Raw genomic sequence first — 12330 nt, forward strand, 5'->3', positions numbered from 1 at the left:
ATATTTTGCTAGCAGTCCAGCTCCACATGTGAATGTTGTGTGATTATCAACACACTATTGCAATCTCTACAGGTAACTCGCTCCCTTAAGCCAAGGCTAGGAATCATGCAGCACTCACTCTTGGACCCCACTGGCCATTAGGAGGGTTGTCGGCTTTCTTGGCTTGTTATTGAAAAGCTGTCAGCACTTGTTTTTTGCAAATCCAACTTGGAAGCAAGGCTGGGAACTTGGAGTTGAGCCAGATGTAAAATCCACATATTTTAATAGCATGTCAGGAAGGATTTACCTCAACCTTTAAAGAAGAGTATATTAAAAAAAAAAAAGTACAAATGTGGGGCCTGATCCTCAGATGGTGTAAACTGAGGTATTTCCATTGACGTCAATGTAGCTATGTCAATGTAGCTCACAGCGACTGAGGATCTGGCCCATAGACTTCAATGTGCGCCTATAAAAATCTCTTCACATGAGTCTTTACCTGCTCATATTAGAGGAGATCTTCACCTTCTTCAGAGGGATAAGCTTAATTCTCCCATAGGTACTCATTGTATTCTTCCACAGCCCTCGTTTATGGAGCTACAGTCAGTGACAGGAGGGTTGGCTTGCTTTGTTCTGCTTATTACATTTGGAGGGTAATTTTCTTTGCTTTCAGGGACTGACTCTCACAGTACTTATTCCAGGAAACATTCACAGTACTTCTCTCCTGCCAGCAGTGGACTTTCACCCCATCCCTTGGGAACAATGAGAAATGATGTGTCAGAATGTACAGGCTTCGCAGAGTACTTGGCTCACCACAAGGACCCCAGGGACAAGCGAACACGTAGGTTAATACAATCCACAGCTCTCCGGCTAATCTTCTGCTGTTCTTCACTTCCCCAACTGTGGTATTGGTCATTTTGTCTGGGCCTCTTTCTACTTCAGGAACTGTGTCAGATTAACACCCACCACCCATGAAAAATGGCATGATTTGGAGTCTTACGATGAAATATCACTATGGTGAAATCAGGATTTTACCCTCCTGCTTCTCTCAGGTCCCTGATTTTAAAGCAGTGGCAATTCAGTACAAACTGGCTGTAAGACCCCAGCTTACTAATGCAACCCCCCTTCCTCCACAGTCAACCAAACGAGCCCAGATCTTGGAGCAAGAGCATGGATACTAAGTCAAAGAGCCTTTCCTCACAACCACAACCCTGCTCTCCATTTCCTCCTGTTCACACCACACCTCAAGACACCTTTGCCCACCACCCACACCACTATTCTAATCAGGTTCTCATATGGCTGTCATCACCACGCTATCCAAGTATCTTCCAAAAGTGCACTAAGCAATCTGACGGATATCCAGGACATTTGGGCTATCTCTCCTTCACTTCCCCAGGAAAAATTGGAGGGTGGAATTAATTTCTGGGTGTCTAAAAATAAATGTAGTGTATTATATGTCCACGCAGCTCAAGGAAGCATGCCTTGCTCTTAGAGCAGAAGGTAGTGAGGTTTGTGATGGCTCTTAATTCCCGTGGGAGTTTGTTACACTGGCTAAACCCCATGCACACATGAACAACAATCCAACTAAAGAGTTTTGCAGGGAACAATCAGATTTTCATCTCTTGCTTATTCTTTTCTCCATGTATAGTGTACCACCTATAACCAATGCCCTCTGCCACCCCTAAATCCTTCCAATGAAGTAGCTTGGCTTAAAAAGCCATTTTTTCAATGCCTCTCTTTAAAATCAAGTGAATTTAATGCTAGAAAAGCATGCTACAGTGACAGCTCTGGAGAACGGAACCCTCTGTTTAGCTAAAGAATAGCTATGTCACAAGTAGCAGCACTGAACATCTTACCCACCAAACCTAATCTGGAAGAACCAACTTTGTTGGCAAGACAGTCATACATTTTCCCTGCTCACTCAGTCCTTAGGTTCCCTGATGTGATTCCCAACAAGGGGGGCTGATTAATGCCAATTGTGGCGAGGTGGCAGGGGGTTGTGCTGTGAAGCTTTTTCTTGTAGGAATAGTATTAAGACTACTGAATGCTTTCAATTTGGCCACGCAGATGATAATGACCTTTGGTCATTATTGGCATGAGCTGGATTTGACACCAGAAATAACTATTCTGAATAGATGAGTTGAAATCGTCTGGAGGGGTGGTGGGTGAGGGAGGCAGGATGTGGCAGGGAACTGTTAGAGAGAGGTCTGAGAAATATTGGTTGAGCACTTCCATTTAATTATTCATTCTGCTTAATTTGCTGGTGGACAAGATAAATTGTCCATGGACCACATGTTCTGGAAGCAACTCCTTCCTGACAAAACAGACTCGGCATTAAACATTCAACTAAATAGATACAAGCAAAGAAAATTCCTCCTGTCAGATTGACCATCTCAGCATAGAATTCTTGTATGGATGCCAGAGCCGATAGAAATGTAACCAAAAATGGTGCTATTTCCCAACTTATATTCATTTCCATGGATTTTTCTTTATCCCTGTTGCATGTTTGCTTGGTTTTATTCAGTTAATTTAGTGCTTGTGGAAGATAGCGTAATGACAGTTGTGGGACCTGAAGCGCTCTGCATGACAATGCAATGGATACAGATGGCAGTGTGGTCTAGTGGATAAGGTGCTTGACTTGGAGACTAGTGTTATACGCTCAGCTCTGCTCCTGGGTCATCCTCAATAAGTCACTTCTCTGTTTGGGACACGGGCTACTTAGAATCATAGAATCATAGAATATCAGGGTTGGAAGGGACCTCAGGAGGTCATCTAGTCCAACCCCCTGCTCAAAGCAGGACCAATCCCCAATTAAATCATCCCAGCCAGGGCTTTGTCAAGCCTGACCTTAAAAACTTCTAAGGAAGGAGATTCTACCACCTCCCTAGGTAACGCATTCCAGTGTTTCACCACCCTCATAGTGAAAAAGTTTTTCCTAATATCCAACCTAAACCTCCCCCACTGCAACTTGAGACCATTACTCCTTGTTCTGTCCTCTTCTACCACTGAGAATAGTCTAGAACCATCCTCTCTGGAACCACCTCTCAGGTAGCTGAAAGCAGCTATCAAATCCCCCCTCATTCTTCTCTTCTGCAGACTAAACAATCCCAGTTCCCTCAGCCTCTCCTCATAAGTCATGTGTTCCAGACCCCTAATCATTTTTGTTGCCCTTTGCTGGACTCTCTCCAATTTATCCACATCCTTCTTGTAGTGTGGGGCCCAAAACTGGACACAGTACTCCAGATGAGGCCTCACCAATGTCGAATAGAGGGGAACGATCACGTCCCTCGATCTGCTCGCAATGCCCCTACTTATACATCCCAAAATGCCATTGGCCTTCTTGGCAACAAGGGCACACTGCTGACTCATATCCAGCTTCTCGTCCACTGTCACCCCTAGGTCCTTTTCCGCAGAACTGCTGCCTAGCCATTCGGTCCCTAGTCTGTAGCTGTGCATTGGGTTCTTCCGTCCTAAGTACTTGTTACTGTGTGTTTGCACAATGCCTAGCACAGGACAAAGGGGCTCCAGTTGTAGCTGGAGTCTCTAAGCACTACCCTAATATAAATAATAAACACCATATTGCTGGAATTACACAGGGGTGAAACTGGTATATTGCATCCCATCTTTTTTGAACCATTGGCTGCTGACAAGGACCCTTAGGCAAACAGTGAATATTTTCTCAGTAATCTCAGTCCTTAAACTGGTGATTGTGATTCTAGTTTGGAATCATTTAACCTTGATTGCCAAGATTTTAAAATAAACATGACCCAACATCACTCAACAAAGATGTCACCATTCTTCCAACATGAATGTCTGAGCCTAGCACATGCTACATTAATTTTATTTTCCCTCTTTCATCCTGATTAAACTGTCCACTAGTAATTCTTTGCCTCTAGGCAAAAGCCAGTGCAATTTCGTCACTAATAGGAATTGAGTATGTATGCATAAAAATACAATTAGATTAACAATATACTTCACATTTCATGCCACTCAAATTAGCAAGTGGATGTGTTATTGCAGGAATTCTCAGGCACTGGTCTGATTTTTGCATATACTCTAAATTACAGGTTTCCTTCTAATGTAAAGCTGCAATATACTTTAGATGTGCCATACATTATTTCTATTTGAAATTAAAAATGTTTTCATGCCTTAGCACATCTATATCATGTCCAACTCCGCTCTCATGAGCTAAGCAGGGTCAGGTCTCATCAGTATTTGTACAAGAGGCTGCCAGAAAAAACCCTGGCATATTACGGGGAGTGGCGCTCAGTAGGGTAGCCTAGCAGCTAGCATTCTGGCCAGGGACTCAGCAGAACTAGGTTCTAGCCCTGGCTCTGTCACTTCATCTTCCTGTGCTCTGATTTTCCTACATATAAAATGAGAATAATGTTGTTCCCCTCCTATGTAAAGTGCTTTGACATCTAGAGATGAAAAGCCCTATCTAAGGGCTAGGTAGCATTAAATTATTATTATTTTCTCTCTGAGTTGGGCCCCACTATAGCATTAGGGGGCACTGCGTAGTTGGGTACCGAGCCTGTCTTTCCCCTCATGTAGTCACGTGCACCTGTGTAAAGAGCTCCCATTCTGATTCGATAGCATTTTACACCCACTTGGCAAAGGGCTCAATAACTGCACGGGGCACAGGCCAGGGGAGAATCAGGCCTTCCATCTTTTAGAGGAAATGAGAGGTACTGAGCACTTGGGCTCACAAAGGTGCTCAGGGCACATTCTGCGTGAAGAGGGGAGTTAGGTTGATGGCTTGCCCAAAAATTACCACGTGGCATTTCCACTATATTCCGTACACTTTCAACACCGAAGAATGATATTAAAAGTGTCATTTTAATATGACCCATGCAATGTTTTGTAGTGGCCCATGTCAAATGTATGTATTATTGGACATATTTGCATAAATATGCAACACATTAAAATAATCCCATGACACTACGCACAAGAGACTATTTAACTGTGGAGTCCTGGCTACCTTCCAGTTTGGGTAATTGCATTCCGCCTGCCTAAACTCCACGAGCAGTTTCAACTGGATCTAGCATTCTTCTGCACTTTCCATCCTGAACAGTTTTGTATTGTGCACAACTAAACTGTTGCCGCATCTCACCCTAGAGGTGGCTGCATTTATTAATATTTAGGAGGGGATTTTCGAAGCGGTCTAACAGAACCAGGCACCCAACTCAGTGGGAGCTGAGTGCTTAATTATGTTAGGCCCCTTTGAAAGATCCCAGTATCAGCAATCACGCTACACAGCGCTTTACACATTTGGAGTGCATTACAAACATGAATCCATCCGCCCGGCACCGTGTGAGGCAGAGAACGATTTATGACGTAAATGTTGAGCCTGCTCCATGTCAGAGCAGACCAAAGCCCTAGGCTGCCAGTAGCATGCCAGGTATACGTGACGCGGAGGCAAGCACTCTAGGTGCTTCAGCAGTTAGGCCTTGTAGGCTCTATCCCTGGTGGGTCCCAATAATCACTCAGACACATGGCTAAGGGAAAGAGTATTTTACCAGGGCTGTCAGGAAAGGGAAGGTTGCAAATACCCTGGTACAAAGGCTTAAATAGTTACAGTTCAAAGTGAGCGACAGCGGTTCTTGTTTGGGCCCCTGGGGCAGTCCAGTCAAGAGGCAGGGCTCTTCAGGCCTAGTGCCTGGGGTGCCCTCTCCAGCCCAGTCTCTACTCAAGCAAATAGGAGCCTTTTGGTTTCCAAGCCAGGCGCAGCTAGCATCTCTCACTGGGGCCCCTCTGCACTGGCTCCTTGCTCAACTGCTGCTGCTCCCCCACAAATCCCACACAGACCTGCACCCAGCGTAGGGTCTGGCAGTCAGAGTCTGATCCACACACGGCTCTCCATACAGTTACTGCGGGTTCTTCTCTGCAGCTCCTGGCTAGCCATGTGGCTGCTGCTTCCTAACAGAGCCTGGGCTCTCCCTGGTTCAGCCCCTTTCCCTCATATGGCCAGACAGAAGGGTATATGCATTGGGGAGGGGGCTGATGGGAGTTGTGATCCCCTGCTTAGTAGATCCACCACAGTGATTTCCATCTTGCATCAGAGCTCTGATCTTGCAAGATGAAAGCAGCCAGTTAAAATGTTAAATATTAGTATCATAGGGCTAGGATGTGGCCTGGGCTGTATGTGTGGGGTATAAGCCAGAGTACAACTCCCCCATGTGCCTGCATGGCCTCCTCAGACATTGCACCAGGATAGGGTTGCCAACTTTCTAATTCCAGAAAACTGAACACCCTTGCCCCACCCCTCCCCTTTCCTGAGGTCACGCCCATGCTCCGCCCCTTTCCAAGGCCCCGCCCCCACTCAATGCACCCCTCTCCCTCCGTCACTCGCTCTCCGCCACCCTCGCTCACTCGCTCATTTTCACTGCAAGGCCGAAACCGGCACCAGGAGAAGGCCAGGAGCTGCAGCAGTTTGAATGTGGGAGATGCACACACTTGCCTACACAGAGACTTTTTTTCATACGTTTTCTCGGGGCCCTACAGGAGAGGTGGCGCAGGAGTCCAACAGGGCCCCGAGAGGAGCAGTCTCATGTCAGGGCTGGCCTTAGGGAAAATGGCACCTGGGCAAACTTGCATTTTGGTGCCCCCACCCCAATTGCCCCCATGGGCTCCCCACGCTCCCTTCATCCCTAACCCCTGCACTGTGCTCCCTTCGCCCCTAATCCCTGCATTCCCTTCCTGTTCCCCTAAGCCCTTCACCCTTTCACTCCTATCTCTGCTTCTCCCTCCTGGGCCCCTAACCCCTGCACTATGCCCTCTTCATCCCAATCCCTGCACTCCCCTCCTGCGTCCCTAACCTCTGAACCCTTATACTCCTGTCCCTGTGTGACACTCTGTATCTCAGGGGAACACCCTGAACTCCCATGTTCATCCTCATAATATGATTGTATGGTATCCAATGCCAAGTTTGTCATGTCGGGTGTCTTCGAAAGGCTTATGATGCACTGAGCATTGTTGATATAGTAATGTTATAGGTTATAATTTCACATATATAGTTATGAGGCTGAACATTTGTCCTCATGGCTTAAAACAAGCCCAGGGAAAACTCTCCAGAAACAGAGGGGCAGTTCACACCTCATCAGGGCATGCATGGGACAAACCCAGCCCAGCCTCACATGAACAAAGGACACTGGCCTAGGCAGCAACAAAGGATCTGTTGGACTCTTGAGTGAGTCACCCCCCTTCCCTTGGTCAGTTTGGGACTCTGATGAGGTAATGCTCACCTGACCCTGTACTGTGCCCTCTTCACCCCAACCACTACTGTGCCCCTAACCTCTGCATCCCCCTCCTGCACCAACATGGGAACACTGTCCTGGATGCAGTGATTGAGAAGCTGGCATTGCTGCTCGCTCCCCCCCTGGACTGTTGCTCATCTGCCCCACCCCCATACACCCCCAGGGAGCTGGAGGGGGGGAGCAAGGCGTGAGGTCAGGACTCCCTACATGCAGCAGCTCCGGACCCAGAGAGGCAGCCAGCAGCACACACAAATTCCCCGTGTCCCGTCACCCCAGTTCAGTGGAGACTGGGTACACGGGCAGGTGGACACCCCAACATCAGCCTCCCTCCTGCCCCCGCAGAGCAGATAGGAAGATGCTCCCAGTCTGGAGTGGCCAGGGCTCCGGGGAGAAACGGGGAATGGCGGGGGGACGACAGCAGCAGTGGTGGCCTGCACACAGCAGTGGAGCGGGGGGCAGGAGGGGCACCCCTGCTCCAGAGAAGTCACCTGGCTCACTGCCCTCTGCGGCTCAGGTCCCTCTCCCATCCGCAGGGCCGGCCCTGATCTCGTTCTCCTTCCCTCCCCTCCAGCAGCCCCATTCCCAGCAGTGGGAGACGAGGATACAGACCGTGGGTCACCACAGGGGCACACGCCGCAGCCCAAGCCCAGCCTCAGGAGGAGGAGGAGGAGAAACGGGCCGGCAGCTGCGGGAGAGGCGCACGCCACGACCCCTCAACAGCCACCTGCGGAGCACTCGTCAGTCGAGCTAGTTCGTCCCCTGCCGCGACGCGGCCCAGCCAGTGGGAGCTGGGGTGGGGGCAGCACATGGAGCCCCCTGGCCGCCCCTAAGCATAACAGCCAGACATGCTGGCTGCTTCCCAGGAGCTGCACGGCAGCTAGCAGGGATCCTGCCAGCCCTGCCACGCAGCGCCACCAGCCAGACAATCAACGGCCCGGTGAGCGGTGCTGACCGGAGCCACCAGGATCCCTTTTCGACCGGGCGTTCCAGTCAAAAACCGGACACCTGGTCACCCTCCCAGGAGGACAGGAGTTCGTGCTCCTCATCCTATCCCGAGTGGATGGGGTATGGGCAAAAGAAGCAGTAATGTGCTACTGGTATAGGTAAGCTCACACTGCTACCTCATGGAGCATGGTCTCTGTGGACTGTTTCCTTCCCTGCACTGCCCCTGTCTGTGCCACCCCTTACCCAGGGCACAGCATCAAAGCACAGTCTAACCTGGAGGTGAGCAAACTACGGCCAGCGGGACTGTCCTACCCGGCCCCTGAGCTCCTGGCCAGGGCGGCTGGCCCCCAGCCCCTCCCCCGCTGTCCCCCCTCTCCCGCAGGCATGCCGCCATGTCTGGCTCTGGCCAGGCGGCGCAGCTGCCAGACATGCTGCTCTGAGCAGCATGGTAAGGGGGCCGGGGCTGGGGCGTTGGATATGGGGCAGGAGGTCCCGGGGGGCAGTGAGGGGACTGGGAGCAGGGGGCAGTTGGATGGGGCGGAGGTTCTGGGGGGGGGGCGGTCAGGGGACGGGGAACAGGGGAGGTTGGATAAGCATGGGAGTCCCGGGGGCCTGTCAGGGGGCAGGGGTGTGGATAGGGTCGGGGCAGTCAGGGGACAGGGAGCAGGGGGGATTGGATAGTTGTGGGGTCCTGGGGAGCGGTTAGGGGCAGGGGGTCCTGGGAGGGGGCGGTTAGGGGACAAGGAGCAGGGGGGGTGGATGGGTCGGGGGTTATGAGGTGGGCGGGAAGTGGGAGGGGGCGGATTGGGGGCAGAGGCCAAGCTGTTTGGGGAGGCACAGCCATCCCTACCCGGCCCTCCATATAGTTTTGCAACCCCAGTGTGGCCCTCGGGCCAAACAGTTTGCCCTCCCCTGATCTAACCCATAAGTATAAATGGAGAAGAGCAATCTACAACTGGATTGGACTGGACTAGAAAACCAAGGAAGCGCTAGTTAAATTACTGCAGCAATACAAAATCCTTGCCTCTCATGATAAGGTTAAAACTGAAACCTCAGCACAGAGCAACGGCAACCCAACATGGGAAACACACGACATTTGGAAAAACCTAAAATCTCCAGCCTGGGCTGCATAAAGAAAACATTGCAATAGCTTCTCTCAACTCACACCAAACGACCTTCGACCTGTATTCTATAACCAATTCAATCACTTATTTTATATCTGTTGGAACCCAACTTGTGCAAAACAAAAACAAAAAAAAACCCTCAGTAACCCTTTTCATCGCCTGCCAGCACCTCAACGATCATCATTTTACTTTCCAAAAGACAGTTGAAAACCCTTGGACATCAAAAGCATCCAGCGTGAGATTTACAGATGCTGGGTATTTGCAGATACAGTATTCTGCCAAAATGTTGTCATGCTTCCTAGTTCAGATTTAACTTCCCACTAGTGTGCGGTATTATTTCTTCAAGATGGAAATTGGCCTGTGTCCATCTGTTATCAAAGTTCAGTTCCATAGCTTCTACATATTGCTACCATCCTCCCTACTCCAGCTCTGCTATACCTGAGTAGCAATGGTGGAATATACACTAGTCCTCATCATCACTTGCAAGCCTGTCTAGTGTACAATTGCTTCAGAGATAAATTTCCCTTCTGAGTGCCCTCCTGTAGTTCATAGATCTCAGACTTATCTGGCAGGGGCTTGGTCTGTTTAATAGCGAGCAAAGGAAAGCTTTTGTCATTAAATGATCCCTTGGCTCCTTGCAAGACTCGGAACGATAGCTTGGAAAGCCACTGGGCAAGTAAGGTGCCCCTCAGTCATACAGCAGTGTTTGTGATAGGATAGGATCTTGCAATACCAAAACTTGCCTAGCAACATGTAGCCGTGGATGTCCTTCTGGGCTCTCTCCTTGGCCTACTTCTCTTTGTACTGGGTATAAATAAATGATCTACTGGAAGCTTGTTACAAAATCACAGTCCTGATGTGCCCCAACAGCAGCATCTTAGCATATTGTGTTCCTTCTGCACTCCCGGGTCTGAAACGGCCTTTGCTGAAATATTGGGCCAGATCCTCCACTAGTGAAGCCAATGAAGCTGTGCTGATGTATCCCAGCAGAGGATCTAGACCACTCTATTTAGTTATCTCTTGTTGCCAATCCAGGCACCAGAATGATCACAGCTAATTTTAATGGGGGAAGGGGGGGGGATCAGGGAAGATCCCTCCTCAACCTCTTCATTAATGCATGTTTTGTCCAAAAAGCATGGATAATTTTTACTGAGGATACACCACCAGTAACATTTTCTTGTCTGAGGTTGGAAGTACCACTGTTGACCAATTTCAACAGGGATTGGCAGTCAGGACTCTTGGGTTCTATTACAAACTTTGCATTGGCTCCTTAGGTAACCTTGAGCAAGTCACTTAAAATCTCTGTGCCCAACCTACAAACAATGGGAGCATGAAGCACCCGAATTATAACTCCCATAAGGCACCACAGAAACATTGTCTAATCAAAATATTTCGGGGTTGGGTAGTCCAATTTTAACTTTAAAAAAAAAACAAAATTTTCTATGGAAACCCCTTTATTTTCTGACCAGCTCTAAATTCATTCTCTTCTCTTCCTGGCTGCAAGGGGCTATTCCTCATCTCTCCCTTTCTCCTGAGTGCAGGTGCCACTCTGACCTACAAGGGTTGTTTGGAGAAAGAGCCAACACTACCAGCACCACCCATTCACCACTCCCACCGTTCCTCGTTCACACCGCTCAGGCAGTTTGGTCTGTGCTCCAATGACAAATGCCCTGCAAGGACCCCAGCCAGCATGAATGCAGTTCCAAGCAGCAGCTAGGTCTCCAGAGAGTCACCCAATAGGTCTCGAAGTGCTGCAGGCCGAGGCTCGCTCTTCTCAGTCTTCAGAGTTGCACAAGATCTAGCCTCACAACTCCCACTCAAGTTAGCCAGGGAGAATCCCATCCAATCGTACAAAATTCAAATACGAACAGACCTGAAAAATGCCTGTCAGGAATAGAGAAGGGCTTTCGCTGACACTGAACACACTTGGATGAATGCAGAAGCAAGTCAGAGAGACAAACGCTGGTTACCCTCATAGGTGCTCAGTGATCCATCAGGTTTTACCTAGCTGTGAATTTATTTCTCTATGCTATCCAAAGCCAAACTCACACCTGCTGGAGTGCTTCAGCTTCCCTGTCTTTAAGAAGGGGATAATACTTGTCACAGCGGGGTTGAAAGGAATCAGTGATCAATATTTGTGAAGAGCTCTCAGATCTTTATCTTTAAATCAAGACTGGATGTCTTGCTAAAAGATATTCTATAGGTCAAACGGAAGTTATGGGCCTGAAACAGAAATTACGGGGTGAAGGGCTGTGGCCTGCGTTATGCAGGAGCTCAGTTTAGATTTAGGTCATAGAGTTTATATGCCCAAGGATCACATCTGCCCTCTTTGCCACAGCACTGCATTGGGAACTCATGTCCACTTGCTTCTCCACCATGACCCCTAAATGCTTTTCAGAATCATTGCTTTCCACGCTCCTGTCCCCCATTCTGTAAGTATGGCCTGCAATCTTTGCTCCTAGACATATACCTTTGCATTTGGCTGTATTAAAATGCATTTTATTTGAATGGGCCCAGCTTACAAGCGATCCTTATTGCTCTTTATCACTACCCTTATCCTTATAATTATTTAGCACTCTGCTAATCTTTGTGTCTTCTGTACATTTTATCAGCAATGGTTTTATATTTACTTCCAGGTCATTGAGGAAAATGTTGAATAGCATCGGGCCTAGTTCTGAACTTGGTGGAACCCCACTAGAAACATCCCTTCTCGATGATTTCTCATTGACAACTACTTCTTGTCCATTAGCCAGAATAGGTTATGAAGCATTGCTGGCTCTATCTCCCATGTGGGAGATGTGGGTCATGTGGGAATTTGCAACTGAGCCTGTCCACTATTGAGTTTTGTGTGCCCGGGAGGTAAGCCGCAGATAGTATCCCATTGTGGGAGATACACCAGTTCCATAGTCTCATCGCCTCCGCACAGAGGGAGGGCAACCTGGCTCCACCTTGTCAATTGATGTAGTCCATAAAGGCTATGTTATCTGTTAGGACTCTCATGTGTGATCCTTTGATCAACAGGAGGAAAT

The sequence above is a fragment of the Lepidochelys kempii genome, chromosome 2, assembly GCF_965140285.1.
Source record: "Lepidochelys kempii isolate rLepKem1 chromosome 2, rLepKem1.hap1, whole genome shotgun sequence".
Taxonomy (NCBI): domain Eukaryota; kingdom Metazoa; phylum Chordata; order Testudines; family Cheloniidae; genus Lepidochelys; species Lepidochelys kempii.